This window comes from Hyperolius riggenbachi, chromosome 3 (assembly GCF_040937935.1).
Source record: "Hyperolius riggenbachi isolate aHypRig1 chromosome 3, aHypRig1.pri, whole genome shotgun sequence".
NCBI lineage: Eukaryota > Metazoa > Chordata > Amphibia > Anura > Hyperoliidae > Hyperolius > Hyperolius riggenbachi.
Window position 1 is genome coordinate 452,317,401 of NC_090648.1, and position 20,531 is coordinate 452,337,931.

The 20,531-nt window shown below is 44.8% G+C and overlaps 1 protein-coding gene across 9 annotated transcripts in view; it reads left to right on the forward strand.

The window, feature by feature from the left end:
• The window catches only part of DGKI (diacylglycerol kinase iota), a 599,247-nt gene that overhangs the window by 53,815 nt on the left and 524,901 nt on the right, over window positions 1–20,531 (forward strand). The gene's annotated exons all lie outside the window — the stretch shown is intronic.

Below are 20,531 nucleotides of genomic sequence, written 5' to 3' on the forward strand. Positions count from 1 at the left end.
CCTCTTAATGAACTCCTGGCAGCAGGCCAATCAGCTGCTCCTTCAATTGCTTGCAAGAATGAGCAGCAAGCAGAAAGTGTTACTGATAATTTTCCTGCAGCTTTGAATAAATCACCAAAAACCGCAAGGTCAAAGGCAAAACGCAAACGTTCTAAGAAACGTGTCCAATCTGCAGAATCGTTATCCTTAGCGACTGAGACCTATAATGAGATTCTGCCATTAACAGATAATGAAATGCAATTGTCTTTCAGGGGAATTAAATGGACTTATGAAACTACTAATGAACTTTCCTCCCTGGCTAGGGAAAATAAAGATTTTTGTTTAAAAGAATTATCTGAGTATGATTATGATGAGATATTACAGAGTATTGAACAAATCAACTTATTTGTGAACCAAGGGAAGTTTGCATACACTACAGTTCAACACTTGCTACAGGTATTGGAAATTCTTAAGAATAAGGAATCTGCCAATCACCTGCTAATTAACCCTATACATGTGCCTGCCACAATCATATCTGCAAACCATGATCTGCCTGTTAAGTATGCATGGGATCCTCCATTCGAGAGGGGAGAGATGGAAGCCCTGGTCTGTGAATGGAAGAATGATTCAAGTTCATTTTGTCAATTTTACAGTGCAAAAAGTGAAATGGTATTGAACGCATGCATTAAGTCAGCCTATAACCTAATAGAGGCTGGTGTGTGTGAGTATGACTTTGTGGCTCCATTGATTGATGTGTGGGAACTGATTTTGGATGATTTTTTTGTGACTCCGAATTCGCAAATTTGGCGTTCTGACCTGCCTGCTTCAGCACCTTTGGCTGATTCAGCAGGTGATTCGGAGCTCTTTTTGTGTGAAGTTGAAGTTCCTGCAATTCCACCCTGTACCATGGATAACTCAGTGTTACTTCCCAGTAAAACAGAAGCCACTGATACTTTCTTAACTTTGCCCTGCACAAATTTCTCAGCAGAGAATCCAGAGGTCCTGCTGACTTCCGAGTCCAGCCTAGCCAGTACTCATGACTCTTTGTTCAGTGAAACAGACACCAGAAAAATCTTGCCTGTCTCTGCAAACACTTCTGCAGAAATTACCTGTGTTAATAAAGTTCAACTCCTGTCTGATCCAGCAGATGCCAATAGATGCACTACATCAGTTTCCGAGTCCCAGCAATCCTGTCTAGAATCCTCAGAACCCCAGCATCTGAATTTTCCAATTTTACAAATGAATGGTGATTCAGATGCGCAAACATTGTGTCTTGATCTTCCTGTTTCTACACCTCGCTCTAGTTTCGTGAATAGCTCAGAGCATCTGCTATGTGAACCTGAAATCGCAGAATTATTACCTTGTTCAGAAAATTTTCCAATAAATTTGCCCTGTACCATGAATTGTGCAGTAGATCTCTCCAATGAAACTCAGGTCACAGAATCATTATGCTGTCCAGCAGGTGCTTCCATGGTTTTGCCCTGCAATATGGACTGTTCAGTGATCCTGTCCAGTGAAGCTGTGGTCGCAGAGTCTTATGCTTCACCCAGTACTTTGGATACTTTAAACCCTCTAGCAGAGGAGGCTGAAGCACTGCTTACCTCAGTTGGTGTTGCAGTAATATTCACTTGTCTAGCAGCTGTTTTGGAATTACAGTCTGCTCTAATAAAACTTGATGAATTTCTGCCCAGCAAAGCAGAAGCCATTGAAATATTGTCCTCGTCAGCAAGTGTGTCAGATACCTTGCCCTGTACACAGTCTGATTTAACCAATGTTGTTGAGTCCCTCTCCAGTGTTGTAACAGCCGAGGAACTCCAGCCCTGTCCTCTGAATGTTTCAGAGGTCTTGCCCTGTAACATGGATAATTCTGATTCTCTGGTCAAAATAATAGAAATCTCAGAATTTCAGTCCGGTCCGATGAGTGTTCCTGAAACCCAGCCCTGTATCTTGAAAGATTCTAGTTCTCTGGCCGCTGTGGCAGAGGTTCCAGAGTCCCCTTCCTGTCCAGGGAATTCCTCAGTTTTGCCTAGTCCAGTGGGGGCTGCTGCAATACTGACTTGTTCTGCAGCGCCTCATGAGCTCCAATCCAGTGTATTAACCACTTCCCGACCGCCCACTACACAGGGGCGGCGGGGAAGTGGAGCCCTGCAGGACGGCCTCACCCACAGAGGCGGCGGTCCATTTAAGGGCATGGGCGGAGCGATCGCGTCATCCGTGACGCGATCCTCCGCCGGCGCCTGTCACCGCTCGCTCGCCGCAACATCCCGCCGGCTATACGGAAGCGCCGGCGGGATGTTAACCCCGCGATCGCCGCATACAAAGTGTATAATACACTTTGTAATGTTTACAAAGTGTATTATACAGGCTGCCTCCTGCCCTGGTGGTCCCAGTGTCCGAGGGACCACCAGGGCAGGCTGCAGCCACCCTAGTCTGCACCAAGCACACTGATTTTCTCCCCCCCCCGCCCCAGATCGCCCACAGCACCCATCAGACCCCCCCCCTGCCCACCCCCCAGACCCCTGTTTGCACCCAATCACCCCCCTAATCACCCATCAATCACTCCCTGTCACTATCTGTCAACGCTATTTTTTTTTTTATCCCCCCCCTGCTCCCTGCCCCCTCCTGATCACCCCCCACCCCTCAGATTCTCCCCAGACCCCCCCCCAGACCACCCCCCCCTGTTTACTGTATGCATCTATCCCCCTGATCACCTGTCAATCACCTGTCAATCACCTGTCAATCACCCGTCAATCACCCATCAATCACCCGTCAATCACCCCCTGTCACTGCCACCCATCAATCAGCCCCTAACCTGCCCCTTGCGGGCAATCTGATCACCCCCCCACACCAATAGATCGCCCACAGATCCGACATCAGATCACCTCCCAAATCCATTGTTTACATCTATTCTCTCCTCTAAACACCCACTAATTACCCATCAATCACCCATCAATCACCCCCTATCACCACTTGTCACTTTTACCTATCAGATCAGACCCTAATCTGCCCCTTGCGGGCACCCAATCACCCGCCCACACGCTCAGATTGCCCTCTGACCCCCCCTTATCAATTCACCAGTGCATTAATTACATCTGTTCTTCCCTGTAATAACCCACTGATCACCTGTCAATCACCTGCCAATCACCTATCACCCATCAATCACCCCCTGTCACTGCCACCCATCAATCAGCCCCTAACCTGCCCCTTGCGGGCAATCTGATCACCCACCCACACCATTAGATCGCCCGCAAACCCGCCGTCAGATTACCTCCCAAATGTATCGTTTACATCTGTTATCTTCTCTAAACACCCACTAATTACCCATCAATCACCCCCTATCACCACCTGTCACTGTTACCTATCAGATCAGACCCTAATCTGCCCCTTGCGGGCACCCAATCACCCGCCCACACGCTCAGATTGCCCTCTGACCCCCCCTTATCAATTCACCAGTGCATTAATTACATCTGTTCTTCCCTGTAATAACCCACTGATCACCTGTCAATCACCTGCCAATCACCTATCACCCATCAATCACCCCCTGTCACTGCCACCCATCAATCAGCCCCTAACCTGCCCCTTGCGGGCAATCTGATCACCCACCCACACCATTAGATCGCCCGCAAACCCGCCGTCAGATTACCTCCCAAATGTATCGTTTACATCTGTTATCTTCTCTAAACACCCACTAATTACCCATCAATCACCCCCTATCACCACCTGTCACTGTTACCTATCAGATCAGACCCTAATCTGCCCCTTGCGGGCACCCAATCACCCGCCCACACGCTCAGATTGCCCTCAGACCCCCCCCCCCCCCTTATCAATTCGCCAGTGCATTAATTACATCTGTCCTTCCCTGTAATAACCCACTGATCACCTGTCAATCACCTGCCAATCACCTATCACCCATCAATCACCCCCTGTCACTGCCACCCAACAATCAGCCCCTAACCTGCCCCTTGCGGGCAATCTGATCACCCACCCACACCAATAGATCGCCCGCAGATCCGACATCAGATCACCACCCAAGCGCAGTGTTTCCATCTATTCTCTCCTCTAAACACCCACTAATTACCCATCAATCACCCATCAATCACTCCCTATCACCACCTGTCACTGTTACCTATCAGATCAGACCCTAATCTGCCCCTTGCGGGCACCCAATCGACCGCCTACACGCTCAGATTGCCCTCAGACCCCCCCTTATCAATTCGCCAGTGCAATATTTACATCTGTTCTCCCCTGTAATAACCCACTGATTACCTGTCAATCACCTATCAATCACCCATCAATCACCCCCTGTCACTGCCACCCATCAATCACCCCCTGTCACTGCCACCCATCAATCACCCGCTGTCACTGCCACCCATCAATCAGCCCCTAACCTGCCCCTTGCGGGCAAACTGATCACCCACCCACACCAATAGATCGCCCGCAGATCCGACATCAGATCACCACCCAAGCGCAGTGTTTCCATCTATTCTCTACCCTAAACACCCACTAATTACCCATCAATCACCCCCTGTCACTGCTACCTATCAGATTAGACCCCTATCTGCCCCTAGGGCACTCAATCACCCGCCCACACCCTCAGAATGCCCTCAGACCCCAGCCCTGATCACCTCGCCAGTGCATTGCTTGCATCCATTCCCCCCTCTAATCACACCTTGAGACACCCATCAATCACCTCCTGTCACCCCCTAGCACACCTACCCATCAGATCAGGCCCCAATTTGCCCCGTGTGGGCTCCTGATCACTCGGCCAAACCCTCAGACCCCCTTCCGATCACCTCCCCAGTGCATGGATTGCATCTATTTTCCCCTCTAACCACCCCCTGAGACACCCATCAATCACCTCCTGTCACCCCCCTAGCACTCCTATCCATCAGATCAGGCCCAATACAACCTGTCATCTAAAAGCCCACCCTGCTTATGACCGGTTCCACAAAATTCGCCCCCTCATAGACCACCTGTCATCAAAATTTGCAGATGCTTATACCCCTGAACAGTCATTTTGAGACATTTGGTTTCCAGACTACTCACGGTTTTGGGCCTGTAAAATGCCAGGGCGGTATAGGAACCCCACAAGTGACCCCATTTTAGAAAAAAAAGACACCCCAAGGTATTATGTTAGGTGTATGACGAGTTCATAGAAGATTTAATTTTTTGTCAAAAGTTAGCGGAAATTAATTTTTATTAATTTTTTTTCACAAAGTGTCATTTTTCACTAACTTGTGACAAAAAATAAAATCTTCTATGAACTTGCCATACACCTAACGGAATACCTTGGGGTGTCTTCTTTCTAAAATGGGGTCACTTGTGGGGTTCCTATACTGCCCTGGCATTTTAGGGGCCCTAAACCGCGAGGAGTAGTCTAGAAAACAAATGCTTCAAAATGACCTGTGAATAGGACGTTGGGCCCCTTAGCGCACCTAGGCTGCAAAAAAGTGTCACACATGTGGTACCGCCGTACTCAGGAAAAGTAGTATAATGTGTTTTGGGGTGTATTTTTACACATACCCATGCTGGGTGGGAGAAATTTCTATGTAAATGGACAATTGTGTGTAAAAAAATCAAACAATTGTCATTTACAGAGATATTTCTCCCACTTAGCATGGGTATGTGTAAAAATACACCCCAAAACGCATTATACTACTTCTCCTGAGTACAGCGGTACCACATGTGTGGCACTTTTTTACACCCTAAGTACGCTAAGGGGCCCAAAGTCCAATGAGTACCTTTAGGATTTCACAGGTCATTTTGCGACATTTGGTTTCAAGACTACTCCTCACGGTTTAGGGCCCCTAAAATGCCAGGGCAGTATAGGAACCCCACAAATGACCCCATTCTAAAAAGAAGACACCCAAAGGTATTCCGTACGGAGTATGGTGAGTTCATAGAAGATTTTATTTTTTGTCACAAGTTAGCGGAAAATGACACTTTGTGAAAAAAAACTATTAAAATCAATTTCCGCTAACTTGTGACAAAAAAATAAAAACTTCTATGAACTCACCATACTCCTAACGGAATACCTTGGGGTGTCTTCTTTCTAAAATGGGGTCATTAGTGGGGTTCCTATACTGCCCTGGCATTTTAGGGGCCCTAAACCGTGAGGAGTAGTCTTGAAACAAAAATGACCTGTGAAATCCTAAAGGTACTCATTGGACTTTGGGCCCCTTAGCGTACTTAGGGTGTAAAAAAGTGCCACACATGTGGTACCGCCGTACTCAGGAGAAGTAGTATAATGCGTTTTGGGGTGTATTTTTACACATACCCATGCTAAGTGGGAGAAATATCTCTGTAAATGACAATTGTTTGATTTTTTTACACACAATTGTCCATTTACATAGAAATTTCTCCCACCCAGCATGGGTATGTGTAAAAATACACCCCAAAACACATTGTACTACTTCTCCCGAGTATGGCGATACCACATGTGTGGCACTTTTTTGCACCCTAAGTGCGCTAAAGGGCCCAAAGTCCAATGAGTACCTTTAGGATTTCACAGGTCATTTTGAGAAATTTCGTTTCAAGACTACTCCTCACGGTTTAGGGCCCCTAAAATGCCAGGGCAGTATAGGAACCCCACAAATGACCCCATTTTAGAAAGAAGACACCCCAAGGTATTCCGTTAGGAGTATGGTGAGTTCATAGAAGATTTTATTTTTTGTCAAAAGTTAGCGGAAATTGATTTTAATTGTGTTTTTTCACAAAGTGTCATTTTCCGCTAACTTGTGACAAAAAATAAAATCTTCTATGAACTCGCCATACTACTAACGGAATACCTTGGGGTGTCTTCTTTCTAAAATGGGGTCATTTGTGGGGTTCCTATACTGCCCTGGCATTTTAGGGGCCCTAAACCGTGAGGAGTAGTCTTGAAACGAAATTTCTCAAAATGACCTGTGAAATCCTAAAGGTACTCATTGGACTTTGGGCCCTTTAGCGCAGTTAGGGTGCAAAAAAGTGCCACACATGTGGTATCGCCGTACTCAGGAGAAGTAGTATAATGTGTTTTGTGGTGTATTTTTACACATACCCATGCTGAGTGGGAGAAATATCTCTGTAAATGGACAATTGTGTGTAAAAAAAATTAACAAATTGTCATTTACAGAGATATTTCTCCCACCCAGCATGGGTATGTGTAAAAATACACCTCAAAACACATTATACTACTTCTCCTGAGTACGGCAATACCACATGTGTGGCACTTTTTTGCAGCCTAACTGCGCTAAGGGGTCCAAAGTCCAATGAGCACCTTTAGGCTTTACAGGGGTGCTTACAATTTAGCACCCCCCAAAATGTCAGGACAGTAAACACACCCCACAAATGATCCCATTTTGGAAAGTAGACCCTTCAAGGTATTCAGAGAGGGGCATGGTGAGTCCGTGGCAGATTTCATTTTTTTTTGTCGCAAGTTAGAAGAAATGGAAACTTTTTTTTTTTTTTTTTTTTTCCTCACAAAGTGTCATTTTCCGCTTACTTGTGACAAAAAATAATATCTTCTATGAACTCACTATGCCTCTCAGTGAATACTTTGGGATGTCTTCTTTCCAAAATGGGGTCATTTGGGGGGTATTTATACTATCCTGGAATTCTAGCCCCTCATGAAACATGACAGGGGGTCAGAAAAGTCAGAGATGCTTGAAAATGGGAAAATTCACTTTTGGCACCATAGTTTGTAAACGCTATAACTTTTACCCAAACCAATAAATATACACTGAATGGGTTTTTTTTAATCAAAAACATGTTTGTCCACATTTTTCGCGCTGCATGTATACAGAAATTTTACTTTATTTGAAAAATGTCAGCACAGAAAGTTAAAAAAATCATTTTTTTGCCAAAATTCATGTCTTTTTTGATGAATATAATAAAAAGTAAAAATCGCAGGAGCAATCAAATAGCATCAAAAGAAAGCTTTATTAGTGACAAGAAAAGGAGCCAAAATTCATTTAGGTGGTAGGTTGTATGAGCGAGCAATAAACCGTGAAAGCTGCAGTGGTCTGAATGGAAAAAAAGTGGCCGGTCCTTAAGGGGTAGAAAGCCCTAGGTCCTCAAGTGGTTAAATGAGTCTCTGTCCAGTCCAGAGGTAGTTGTGGAGTCCCTATCTGGTTCAGTGCATACATCAGAAGATTTGTCCTGTTTTGTTGGTGCCCCTGAATCTGATTTGTTACTGACTTTGCTGGAATCAGCGACATCTAAGTCTGATCCAGCATTCTCGTGTAAAAGTCCAGTGGTTGCGAAGTTTAGTCATGATGATTTTTTTTTGGCCAGTCCTGGTTTTGGTCCTGTCTTGGCTGACCCTGAGGCTCACAGTTCCTTGACATGCCCAGAGGTTTCTCTTGTGCCAGTGTGCCCAGATGTTCTTTGTGTGCCAGAATGCCCAAGTGTGTTTAAGGTGTTAGCGTGCTCTGATGCTTCCTTAGTGGGAACATGTTCTGATGTTGCCAGTCTGCCTGCATGCCCAGAGATGGTTCTGGTCCCTGAAAGCCCTGATATTGATGTTTGTCCTTGTGGCCCTGACTCGGGAATTGCCCTAGGTTCCATAGGGGTTCTTGATAGTTCTCCATGTGAGCCTAAAGGGCATTCTGACCTATGGGGATCTCTTTGGAGCTTCAAGGTGTTCTGGGAGGTCTCTGAGAAAACTTGTCCTGGTGCCTTGGACTGGTTCAACAGTGGGTTTTGTGTTGGTAAAGACAGTACCGGTGGGCATTGCAAAGGCTTTGGCGTTTCTGAACGGTTCCTGGAAGGCGGTGGGTATCGCTCAGGGAGTTTCGGAGGGCTTTCTTCTGGAAATCATGGTTCTGATGGGTGTCACACTGGGGCTTGTAGTACTGATGGGCAGGGTTCTGTAGGTTCTGGTTCTGATGGGTCCAGTCTTGTGGGGACTGATTCTGGAATTCGGTCTTGCCGGGCTGTCCCGGTCATCATGAATTATCAGTCAGACTGCTTTGTTGGAAATTTCAGTTTTGAAAAGCGTCTGGAATCCACTTTTAAAGGCGGGGGTACTGTAATGATCGCTGCTGCAGCAGCTATTGCTGGAAGTAGTGCTGCAGCTCAGGCAGTTCTGATCTATTTCCATGTAAGTTGCATAGCTTTGTCTGTCTTTCCCTGCTGTCAGCTTGTGACTGATTATCATTCACCTGTGTGGGAATCTGCATGTCTGCTCCCATTGGATGACCTCAGTATAAAGATCTGCTTCCTGCAGGGTTTCCTTGGGTTTTCATAGCTTCAGCCTAAGCCTGTCTTGCTGTCGCTTTAGCCCCCGATCGTGTTTCTTGTTATAAAGATACTTTGCTGGTTTTGCATCATATATTGGTTCATTGCCAATATATATGCATACCAGCACGTTTATTATTTTCCTTGTATTTGTGTTACGTGATACATCAGTGTCGCTGATGTATACGTACACGAACTGTTTATATCCTGTGTTCAGTTAGTCAGTTTCCAGCACGTTTTGGTAGTTTGCGCGTACCGTGAACACCCGTGCTGAGCTAGTTATCCTGTTCCTGGTCCTGTTTGTGGATTGCGTTCATCTCTGCGAAGAGATAACGAATCCTTCTGAGTCCTGTTCTGTTACCGTTTGTGGATTGCGTTCATCTCTGCGAAGAGATAGCGAATCCTTCTGAGTCCTGTTCCCTGTGTTACTCCATTCCTAGTCAGCGTTCCTGCTTATGTCATATATCGGTTCATTGCCGATATATACATATGTTAGTCAGACGTTACAAATAGTTTCATTGATAGCTGTAATTGTAATACGCTAGGAAAACATACTTATTGTATATTTATCTGTGTTACGTTCATCTATCTTAATCCTGCTATTTTCTGACTATCCTGTCCTGTCTTTGTGAGGCACGCCATCGCCGCATCGCATTGGCTGCCTCATTCCAGTCTGTCTGGTTTTGGACGCTTGCTGTCGCTAAGTAGCCGCTAGCTAGCAAGCGTTCATTCTGTCTACCTGTCCTGATCTCCTCAGTTCTGGTTTGTGCGCTCAGCGCTACTTTGCGCTGAGACGTTATTACGAAAGCATTGTTTGTGGCTGTCAGATCTGCACCGGCTCTGTGCGCCACAATCTCCTATTGGAGTCAGTCCTCCCCTCCACTATACTAGGGATAGCCTGTTTCCTGGTGCTAGTGTGTGTACCTCCTCCACGCCAGCTCATGCGTTGCATGCTGACTGTGGAGAATACACCACCAAGCCTTACATTGACATAACTCTGGGTTTAGCTCTCCTTATTTGACATAACTCAAGGTTTAGCTCTCCTTATTTGACATAACTCATGGTTTAGCTCTCCTTATTTGACATAACTCATGGTTCAGCTCTCCTTATTTGACATAACTCATGGTTTAGCTCTCCTTATTTGACATACCTCGTGGTTTAGCTCTCCTTATTTGACATAACTCGTGGTTTAGCTCTCCTTATTTGACATACCTCGTGGTTTAGCTCTCCTTATTTGACATAACTCTGAGTTTAGCTCTCCTTATTTGACATAACTCACGGTTTAGCTCTCCTTATTTGACATAACTCATGGTTTAGCTCTCCTTATTTGACATAACTCATGGTTTAGCTCTCCTTATTTGACATAACTCATGGTTTAGCTCTCCTTATTTGACATAACTCATGGTTTAGCTCTCCTTATTTGACATAACGCATGGTTTAGCTCTCCTCATTTGACATAACTCATGGTTTAGCTCTCCTTATTTGACATAACTCATGATTTAACTTTCCTTATCTGACATAACTCATGGTTCAGCTCTCCTTATTTGACATAACGCATGGTTTAGCTCTCCTTATTTGACATAACTCATGGTTCAGCTCTCCTTATTTGACATAACTCATGGTTCAGCTCTCCTTATTTGACATAACTCATGGTTTAGCTCTCCTTATTTAACATAACTCATGTTTTAACTCTCCTTATTTGACATAACTCATGGTTCAGCTCTCCTATTTGAGATATCTCATGGTTCAGCTCTCCTTATTTGATATAACTCATGGTTCAGCTCTCCTTATTTGACATAACTCATGGTTTAGCTCTCCTTATCTATTTATCTCATGAATTATCTCTCCTTAGTTGTTTATCTCATGCATTAGCACTCCTTACAGTTAAGGTGAAAAATAAGTAGCCTTTGTGAATCAAATGTGTGCTGGATCTTTAGTCGTCATTGGAGAGAGAGAAGATAGAGAGGATACCCCTTAACCAAGTGCACCTATATGATCAAAGACATCTGCACACCCAGGTGCAAAAATGGTGTGCAAAGTACAGAATATTAGATCATGTACCAAAAGCAGAAAGAAACTGTACAGAAATCTGCACCACCAATTCAATAGTCAAAAAGTACAAATTTTATTGGAACAATCAGGAACATAAAAACATTTAAAAAGAGGTACTATAAACCACTAAGACAAACCCGTTTATAAAGACACATGATAATATCATAACAAACAATTCCTGATCTCCAACATTTATGGATAGTGCCTGAGGTAACAACGCGCTCTTAACTGGGGTTCACATAAGAGCCCCAATCAAAAAGTGGAGACCCGGGTCATACAACAATAGCAAGCCTGATAAGGTGCAAGTGCTAAAGAAATAAGAATAAAGTGACTTGAAGTGAACAAGGACATATGCTCATAGTCATGCTGATACTGTGAGTGAATCATATAATCAAATGACAATGATAGGCAGGCATACAGCTAGAGAGTAGATAACTACCAAGTGGTAGGGCATACTGTACCAGCCCAGGGCTCCACAGGATCTCCAGTGTATGTTGTAAGACTCAGGCAGAGGGAGGCATGGAAAAGCTCCATGAGTGGCGCACTCCACGTGACCACTTCATCAGGAGCTGGAGATTGTAGGTATATTTCATGCATTGTTTATTATGACATTATCATGTGTCTTTATAAACGGGTTTTTCTTTGTGGTTTATAGTACCTCTTTTTAAATGTTCTTATGTTCCTTATTGTTCAATTTTAATTTGTACTTTTTGACTATTGAATTGGTGGTGCAGATTTATGTACAGTTTCTTTCTGCGTTTGTTAGCCGTCATTGGGGGGCGCGTGCACACACTAGATTCTTGGCCGAGTTAGTCCTGCCTAAGCGGAGTATTATCTAGCATTCCTGAAATCCCTGCACACAAATGACTAGCTGATATGAAGATACAGCCACTTCCTGTTTGCAATAGCTTTGTTCTCTTCTGCAGACACTAAACTGATAAGAAGGCACTTCTCTATACAAGTAGACCTCTACTTGACAGTAGCCCTTCCCTTCCTGCAGTAACGAACGCCCCAACTAGTTGAGAGTCTAGTGCCAACGCCTCAGCTGGCAGTAGAGAGTCTTGTATTAGACTGGTAAAGTGATAATCCACTTTTGCTGAAAAAAGGAAAATTGATCCTTCAGTTCACCTTCAGCAGAGACCTTCAAAGGATACCCGAGTTGTAAATAAAGAGTGTCATTTTACTTAGGGGCGGGGTTTGGGAAGCCAGAGCTTATGTGCCTATAGGCTCCTGAGCTGTAAATCCGGCCCTGTGGCCCGCACAGCGGATCAAGGAAGGGGACAGGGAGGACCTAAAAGATTACAGGGTCTGGAAAAACCCAGGTAAGTAAAAGGACTCTCTTTCATTTTGATTCGTTTATCCTTTAACCTCTTGACGACCAGCTAATGCCGATCGGAGTAAACTGGTTGTCTGCGGGTTTCCATGGACCGTTCCATGTCAGTTCACGGAGGGTGTCTCCATGAACTGCCTGCGAGCCTCCGATCACGGCTCGCAGGTGAAATGTAAACACGCGGGGAAGAAATCCCCGCTGTTTACATCATACGGCGCTGCTGCCGTAAAGGAGATCGGCGATCCCCGTCCTCTGATAGGCCGGGGATCGCCGCCGTCTGGCTGAAGCCTATCAGAGGCGGTACAGGACGTATCGCCGGCCTGTACCGCCCACAGAGCCAGGGAGAGGGAGGGAAGGAGAGGGAGGGGGGAATAGCGCTGCAGAGGGGGGCTTTGAGGAGTCCCCCCCGCAAGGCACAGCAGAGCAGCGGCGATCAGACCCCCCCAGCAGGACATCCCCCTAGTGGGGAAAAAAGGGGGGAAGTCTGATCGCCCTGCCTGCAATACGATCTGTGCTGGGGGCTGAAGAGCCCACCCTGCACAGATCAATAGGAAATCACTTGGTCAGCAAGTGGTTAAAGCAAACCTAAATTGAAAATAATCCGATGGGATAAACTATTGTATTTACAGTTCTCCAATTACCTATAAGTTATAATTACACTAGTTTTACTGCCAAAAAAAACTCCATTTATAAACCTGGTCTCGGCCATAATGGCCAGTCAAAGCTGGATTTTGTGACAATTCTTTGTGTGTATGGCAACGCCCAATCACCCCAATGCTTTGGCGAGCGATCCAGACTGGCAGATCGCCTTGGAAGAGCCTATGCGTCCCCTACTCACACCCCCTGCTCCGTCATGTGCCGCTGTCACCCGATGTATCGAGTCCCCATCACAGCAGGTGACAATAACGTGATTGCGTTGTGATTCTTGTTCGTGGAATGATAAAAGTAAATACAATTGACGGAAAATTGCAAGCACTAGCGATTGTGAGTTTTCTGCGAAAGCTTTTTCTAAGCGCTTGTGTTTTTAAAAGCACTGGCTAATGTAATGCTATGTGTGTGTTCTCACTTTTTTTAATCACTCATAGCATTGCATTAGCAAGAGCTTTTTAAATCACTGGCCCGAAAAAGCTCTTGCAGTGTGAACCAGCCCCTTGCGATTGTGTTTCCTGGCACGGTAAACTGTACAGCGCTTCCGATTATTGATTTTCATTTTTTTTTTATTTAAAGAAACTTTATTACACCTACTGGGTGTCGGATGTCCTGCTTCCATCCATAGCCCTGCCCCTAAAGGAAGAAGTCATAGGTGTTTCTCTAGGACCAATCAGAGAAGAGCCTGTTACCTCTTACTTTAGGGGGGCGGGGCTACGGACAGAAGCAGGAAATCCAGATACATGGTGAGTAGTATTATAAAGCTTATTTAAATCATAACCCCCGCCCCCCAAAGCGCTGTAAAATTGCTTTGAAAAGTGGTTTAGCAGCGCTTTTATATTTTAGCATTGAGCTCAAAATGCTGCATGTCCTGCGACTGCCCCTAATTGCAATTATACTAGAGTATTCCCCGCCACACACTTTTCATTGGGAAAGCATTTTGGGGAATCTCCAGTGATTGTTGGCGATCCCGAAACGCTGCCAAAATCACCCGAGTAGGTTCCTGCTCTAACAGTGACTGCCCTAAGAGCTACCGCAGTCAGCACGTTTTCCTCACAGCAGTGTGTGCCGTCAGATTTTCCTTCTACCTCAGGTGAAAAGGGAACAGATGGCGACCCACATTTCCTATGGTTACGTGACCTTTGCGTCTTCTCCCATTTGTGTAGCGATAATAAGTTGTTGTCATTGTTTTTTTTTTTGCAAACGTGGGCGGTTAATCCCTCTGGCACTTGGATGAGGGATGAGATTGAGGCACCTGCTGACCTACATGGTACGCGGGTCAGGTGGGACTGACCATTGCTTTGCCTGGTAACGGTGGAATCAGCCAGATGTTGTGCAGATGAATCAGTAGAGCGAACCTGTTTGAATTCATGTATTCTGATATAGTGTAGTGATTAAAAGGTTCCGTAACAGTGAAGAGTTTGCAACTTTGAGTAACTGCAAGAACCTCCCATTTGATTCGCATCCAGACCTTGTTTCCCACTTATTGACCAGATCAGTTTTGACAGTTTAACAATGTCCTTATTTAATCAGAAATAACTACTTAGGACACAGAAATGAAATATATATTGTTTTTTTCAAGACAAACTAGGCTTTCATTGTATACCATTTTTTCCCTCAAACAATTTTGTTTTCTATGAATTTTAATGGGAAAACAAAGAAAAAAATAGAAAAAAACATTTCTTAGTTTTACCAAACCCCAGTTTAAAAATAAAAAGTGCTACTGTAGATAAAAAACACACATTTTGTTTGGCTATTCTTATTGCTTATCACAACACTTAGATTATGTTCCGGTCACAATCTATGGTGAAGATATTTGATTCTGAAATAATGCTACAGAGTGTATTTTTCACTATGAAATGCGAAAATAAAAGTATTTTTAATAGTAAAAATCAATCTCATTAGCTCAGGAAACGTATATTCCCGTTCACCAATTAGTGCTGCATCAGATAGTGCCAGAAATGTGCACAGGAGAAAGCCCAATCCTGCACAGCACTGCTTCTGTACAAGTCAGTAGATCTACTGACTTGTGGCTTGTAACGATAGGTGTAACACAGAGAGGGTCTGATTACCGGTGATCTGCAGTATCACCGAGAATGCAGAATATACCCGATTATTGATGATCTGCAGTATCACCGATAATCAGATATATCTTCTAACCTCTGGACACCTGAGATATGAGAGTGTTTGGTGCAACAGAGATACTTTGTGGAAAGCACCCGTAAGATGGGTGCTAGACAGTAAGAGCTACTGATATGGATCAGATTCCTTTCACAGGTCTGATGCTCTCCAAGGGGCGGAGCCAGGCTGAGACAGTGGGAAGGACAGTACGTGAGTGACACCAATGGGCAGTGTCACTAACAGATCTGTGAACTATCTCTTAACAGGAGAGATAGTTCTCGAGGTCGGCCAGGTCATAACCACACGGACAGATACAGTACAGAGACAGGAGACAGATGCAGATTCCAGAGACTAGCCGAGTTCGATAACAGAGTGACAGAATGACAAAGTACAAAATCAGAGATCAGGAGAATGGTCAGGAGAGCAGAAAGTCATAACAAATAATCAACAATGCCTAAGCTTGAGTGTGAGCTCCAAGATTCTCACACTCCAGGAACTACTGGTAGTCTAGAATATGACAATAATACAGATGATACTGAATTCCTAGACTAAGGTGTGAGTTCCTTGGCCATCAACACCTTGGAAACGGAACTAGAGAATAATACAAATAATAACAGATTTCCTAGACTAAGGTGTGAGATCCTTGGCCATCAACACCTTGGAAACTGGTCTAAATAACACAGATACTGACAAGGTCTGAGTGCTACCACGTAGTGATCGCAACGCCAGACACCAGAGAAATGACCAGCACCCAGTATATATACACAAGCACTCTCCAGCGCCTCCCCTAAGTGCTGGACCAATGAAGATAGCTGAAATTGTCAGCTGACCGGCTTAGTCAGCTGACCCCCTTCTGACTGCCATGAAGGCCCTGCCTCTCTGCGCGCGCGTCCTCCTAAACCAATGTGGACTATCAGTCCCAGCCACACCAGTCATGCGTTGTAATGTTTCTGCTGTATTAGATGCGGAATCCACCGCACCACTGTCCGTGCGTGCGACGTTTTCTCTGCATCCCGCATTACTAAGAGGCACAGGCCTATGCGTGCAACTTGCCGCATTGGACGCGGAATCCGCCGCCCTAATGTCAGAGCATGCAGCGGTTTCTCCGCGCTCCGCCTGCGCGCCAGCTGCCATGTTGAACGTGGAATCAGCCGCCTCACCTTGAGTGTTGGCGGCGGCTTTTCCGCGTTTTCTCACATGGCTTAGATGAAGTCACAGAGGACGTATATCCACTGACTTGTGGATAAAGTGGTTAAAGGAAACACGAGGTAAAAAAAAGAACTGATGAGATAAATAATTGTATCTATCCTCCTTCTCCTAAAAACAATTTTTTTAGACATCTCACAGTTTTGTTTTATTTTTAAATCTACATTTTACGTTTTACTGTTTCATTATTCCTGCTCAATGACACATGTATTGAAGTATGCCAGAGCTAAAATCTATGAACTATTGACCCTTTTTATCTCTTTCATGCTCTTAGAAGTCATTTTCTGCCAGAAGTGTGTGTTTTTGGGTGTGAGGGCTGGTGCACATGAGAGTGGTTCTGGAGCGTTTAAAAAATGCTAGCTGTTTGAAAACTGCTTGAGTAATGTATTACACCAGAGCGGTTCATTTTTTCCACAAACGCAAACTCGGGGGCTGCAACATTTTTTAGATTTCTGAGGCGTTTCTGCCTCAATGTTAAAGTATAGGAAAGTGGAAAACCGCTCTGAAAAACGCTAGAACAGAGAGAGGTTTTCCGGGCGTTTTTGTTACAGAAGCTGTTCAATACCAGCTTTACTGTAACAATATTTGAAATCTGCTACACAAAAAGCCTCCAAAAAACGCTAGGCATGTTTAGAAAACCTCTCTAAACATGCCAAGAATCACTCTGAAAATCTGCTTCAAATACCTCTAGCGTTTTGTGGATCTGCTAGAGGTTTTTGGTGTGCGCTGGCCCTAATTCCTTATCAGTGAGGGTAAAGGTACAAACACACGTCCGATTTTTCCAAACGACCGCCAAAAACCAGTCTTATCAGCGTTACGATTGTTTGTACACACGTCTGACTTGAGGTCCAAACGACCGGTCGTTTGGAAAAATCAGACGTGTGTATTCACCTTTACACTATAGTCTGAACTGGTCCTGACCCGGATAGAAACTGTCACTTGCATACCTAATTTTAACTCTTTCAGGCTGAGAAAGAAAAAAAGGAACACAGCATAGTTATTTATGTGCTAAGCACTGTACATACACGTCTGTCTCATCATGTCACATGTCACCTCGGGTATCCTTTAACATGTCATAACGACAGACAACTTGCATTTATTAGCGACTGCGAATAGCTGAGCTAACCTATATAATAAAACCCCTGTATCTGCTTCCTTTGTAGTCTGTTTTGCCTGGCGCGTGCGCGGCACACAGGCGGACTTCGGGCAGCGGTCATGGATGGGGGCTAAAAGGATTACAGGCAGAGGATCAACAGGACAGCCAGGCAACATTGTTTAAAAGGAAATAAAAATGACAGTCTCCATATCCCTCTAGTTACAGTTGTCCTTTAAACACTGTACATTCCGATTTCTGAGACAGGAACTGTACATTAAAGAGAAACCGTGAAGAGAAACCGTGACCAAGAATTGAACTTCATCCCAATCAGTAGCTGATACTAGCTTTTACCTGAGAAATCTATTCCTTTTCACAAACTGATCATCAGGGGGCGCTGTATGGCTGATATTGGGGTGTAGCCCCTCCCACAGGAAACTGTAAGGACCATGGTCCTGGCAGTTTCCTGTCTGTGAACCTTGTTGCATTGTGGGAAATAACAGCTGTATACAGCTGGGTCCAACTGCCAAAAAAAGAAAGCAGCATCTCCTCCAACTGACATCACCTGCCAGCATTAAAAATGTCACCATGTCATAAATGTCAGAATGTAAATCAGGGAGAGGAAAGATTTTACGATGGGAAAACACTGACAATCATTTATACATAATTATTTAAAAAATGAAGCACTTTTGTTCATTATCTTATTTTCAATGGAGTTCCTCTTTAAGTGATGTCTACACATACTCCTACATGTATTATATACGGGCAGGCGGGGGGGGGGGGGGGGGACCACTGAATGACAGCGCATAGCCAAGGTTCCTGGGAGCCATAAAAGTCATCCTTAAGTGGTGCCCCGCCCTCCATAGAAACTGCAGTTATTCTGTTACCAGCATCTCAATCCAGGTCAAAGACAGAGGTCTTCCTACAGGCTGCTGGCACCATGTGATCACTGTGCGCCTTGAGGACAGAGGAAGACAGAGATGGATGATGCAATGAGCCACGGCGGTAAATAGACAGCTCTGAGCGCCTGGCAGCGAGCAACCCTTTCACTGCTGCAACGAGCGCGACACACACAGCCCACCGGGAGCTCCTACTCGTGCCTAACTTGTGGAAATGTCAGTCGAAAGGATGTTTCCCCACAAATCCAAATGGCCTCCACTGTATAAATAGGGGGCAGGGCAGAGAAATGTGCATCTATATATTTCAGTCTTTTACTTCAAGCACTATAATGTTTACACCTTTATAAAATAATACAATAATGATAAATAATTGGTTGTTTCTAAGGCTGGATTCACTCTGTCCCGGATGAAAAACTGATCTGTTTTCCATTTAAACTGATCCGTTTCTTACAGTTCTGTTTTCGCGTCGCCACCTGCTCAGTTCCTGTAACTGCGACCTTCATGTTGCTCCACCGCCGTTTGAGTCCTCTGCATGCTGCTGGTACATTGAGCCCTATCACTAACCTCAGGCTCCCATTAGTTTGCAAATGTCAACCGATGGGAAACCTCCCTATAGAAGGACAAAAAAAATAAGCAATTTTATTGTATTTTCACAACAGGTCCTCTTTAAGCCTACCCCACTTTGCAGCAAAGCTCATCAGCAATGTTTAATTGCTTTCCGATAACACTGATGGACAAACCAATTTAGCAGAGTTGGAATTCATTCACTTGTGCCCTCTTTAAATCATCTGTATTGATCCTCCTTTCAGTTTATAGGATCCAGCTTCAAATTTGTTTCCAATATCATCAATTAAAGTCGCTTTGGCAGTATAGAGCCCGTGGCCACTAATTAGTCCTTCGTCAGGAAAGAGGGGTGAGGATGATACAGGACCTAAAATAAGATGCTCTTTTTGTGTAGCATCAGTTTTCTGCATTTCAATCAAAACAAAAAAAGATGCAAATATCACTCCCACATGTAGGAGAAGCCACACCCACAATGCTTGGGATTAGCAGCCAGACAGGGAGTGTAAAGATACTGACTGTGTAGTGCTGTACATTCCGTATGTCCTCTAGCACTTATTGTCCTGCCCACAGAACAGACTGAGGCTGGTTTCAGACTGAGAATTGGCGATAGCGGTGCAGCTTGGGGGCCACACTGCACCGCCAAAAACTAGCTTTGGGGATTACCGCGTTAGTATGCTGCAATCCTTGTCTGGCAGCCGGCCAAGCAGGAAGTGACGGCCAAAGCGATCACGTGCACGAAAGCGTATTGCTAAAATATGCTTCTGCGCATACGCGGTGCGTAAAACTTGTGGCAGACATTTATCAAACAAGTCACCACAGATGTATACGACTTCCGGTCCACCGCAGAGCTGCACGGTAACGTAGGTTTGCCCTCACATCGGGGATGCGGCAAAAACGTCACTTCCGTCGTATTGCACCACACCGCGTGGGTGTGAAAGGCCCCATAGACTTACATTGGCCTTCGTAGGGGTGAGGTAAAAATGTTGCACCGCACCGCCCCAGTGTGAAAGGCCCCTCAAAGAGGAACTTTATCCCAGGATTGAACTTCATCCCAATCAGTAGCTGATACCCACTTTCCCTCGAGAAATCTTTACCTTTTCTTGATAGATCATCAGGGAGGATCTGTATGGCTGATATTGTGGTGAAACCCCTCCCACAGTGTGATGTCATGACCGTGGTCCTGACAGTTTCTTGCCTGTGAACCTTGACACATTGGCCTCAATTCACTAAGCAGTTTAGACTAGTCTACTGAGGGTTTTTAGTCTACTGATGGTTTGGTGTAATGTTTTAGACCTGTTCTAACATTCAGTAATTACACAATTCACAAAGGCAAACAAGGAGTAGCCACACCCACTTTTTCTGACAGAGATTAGACCAGCTGATTTCTTGTTGGTAAAGTAATTCTGTGAGGCATTTTATG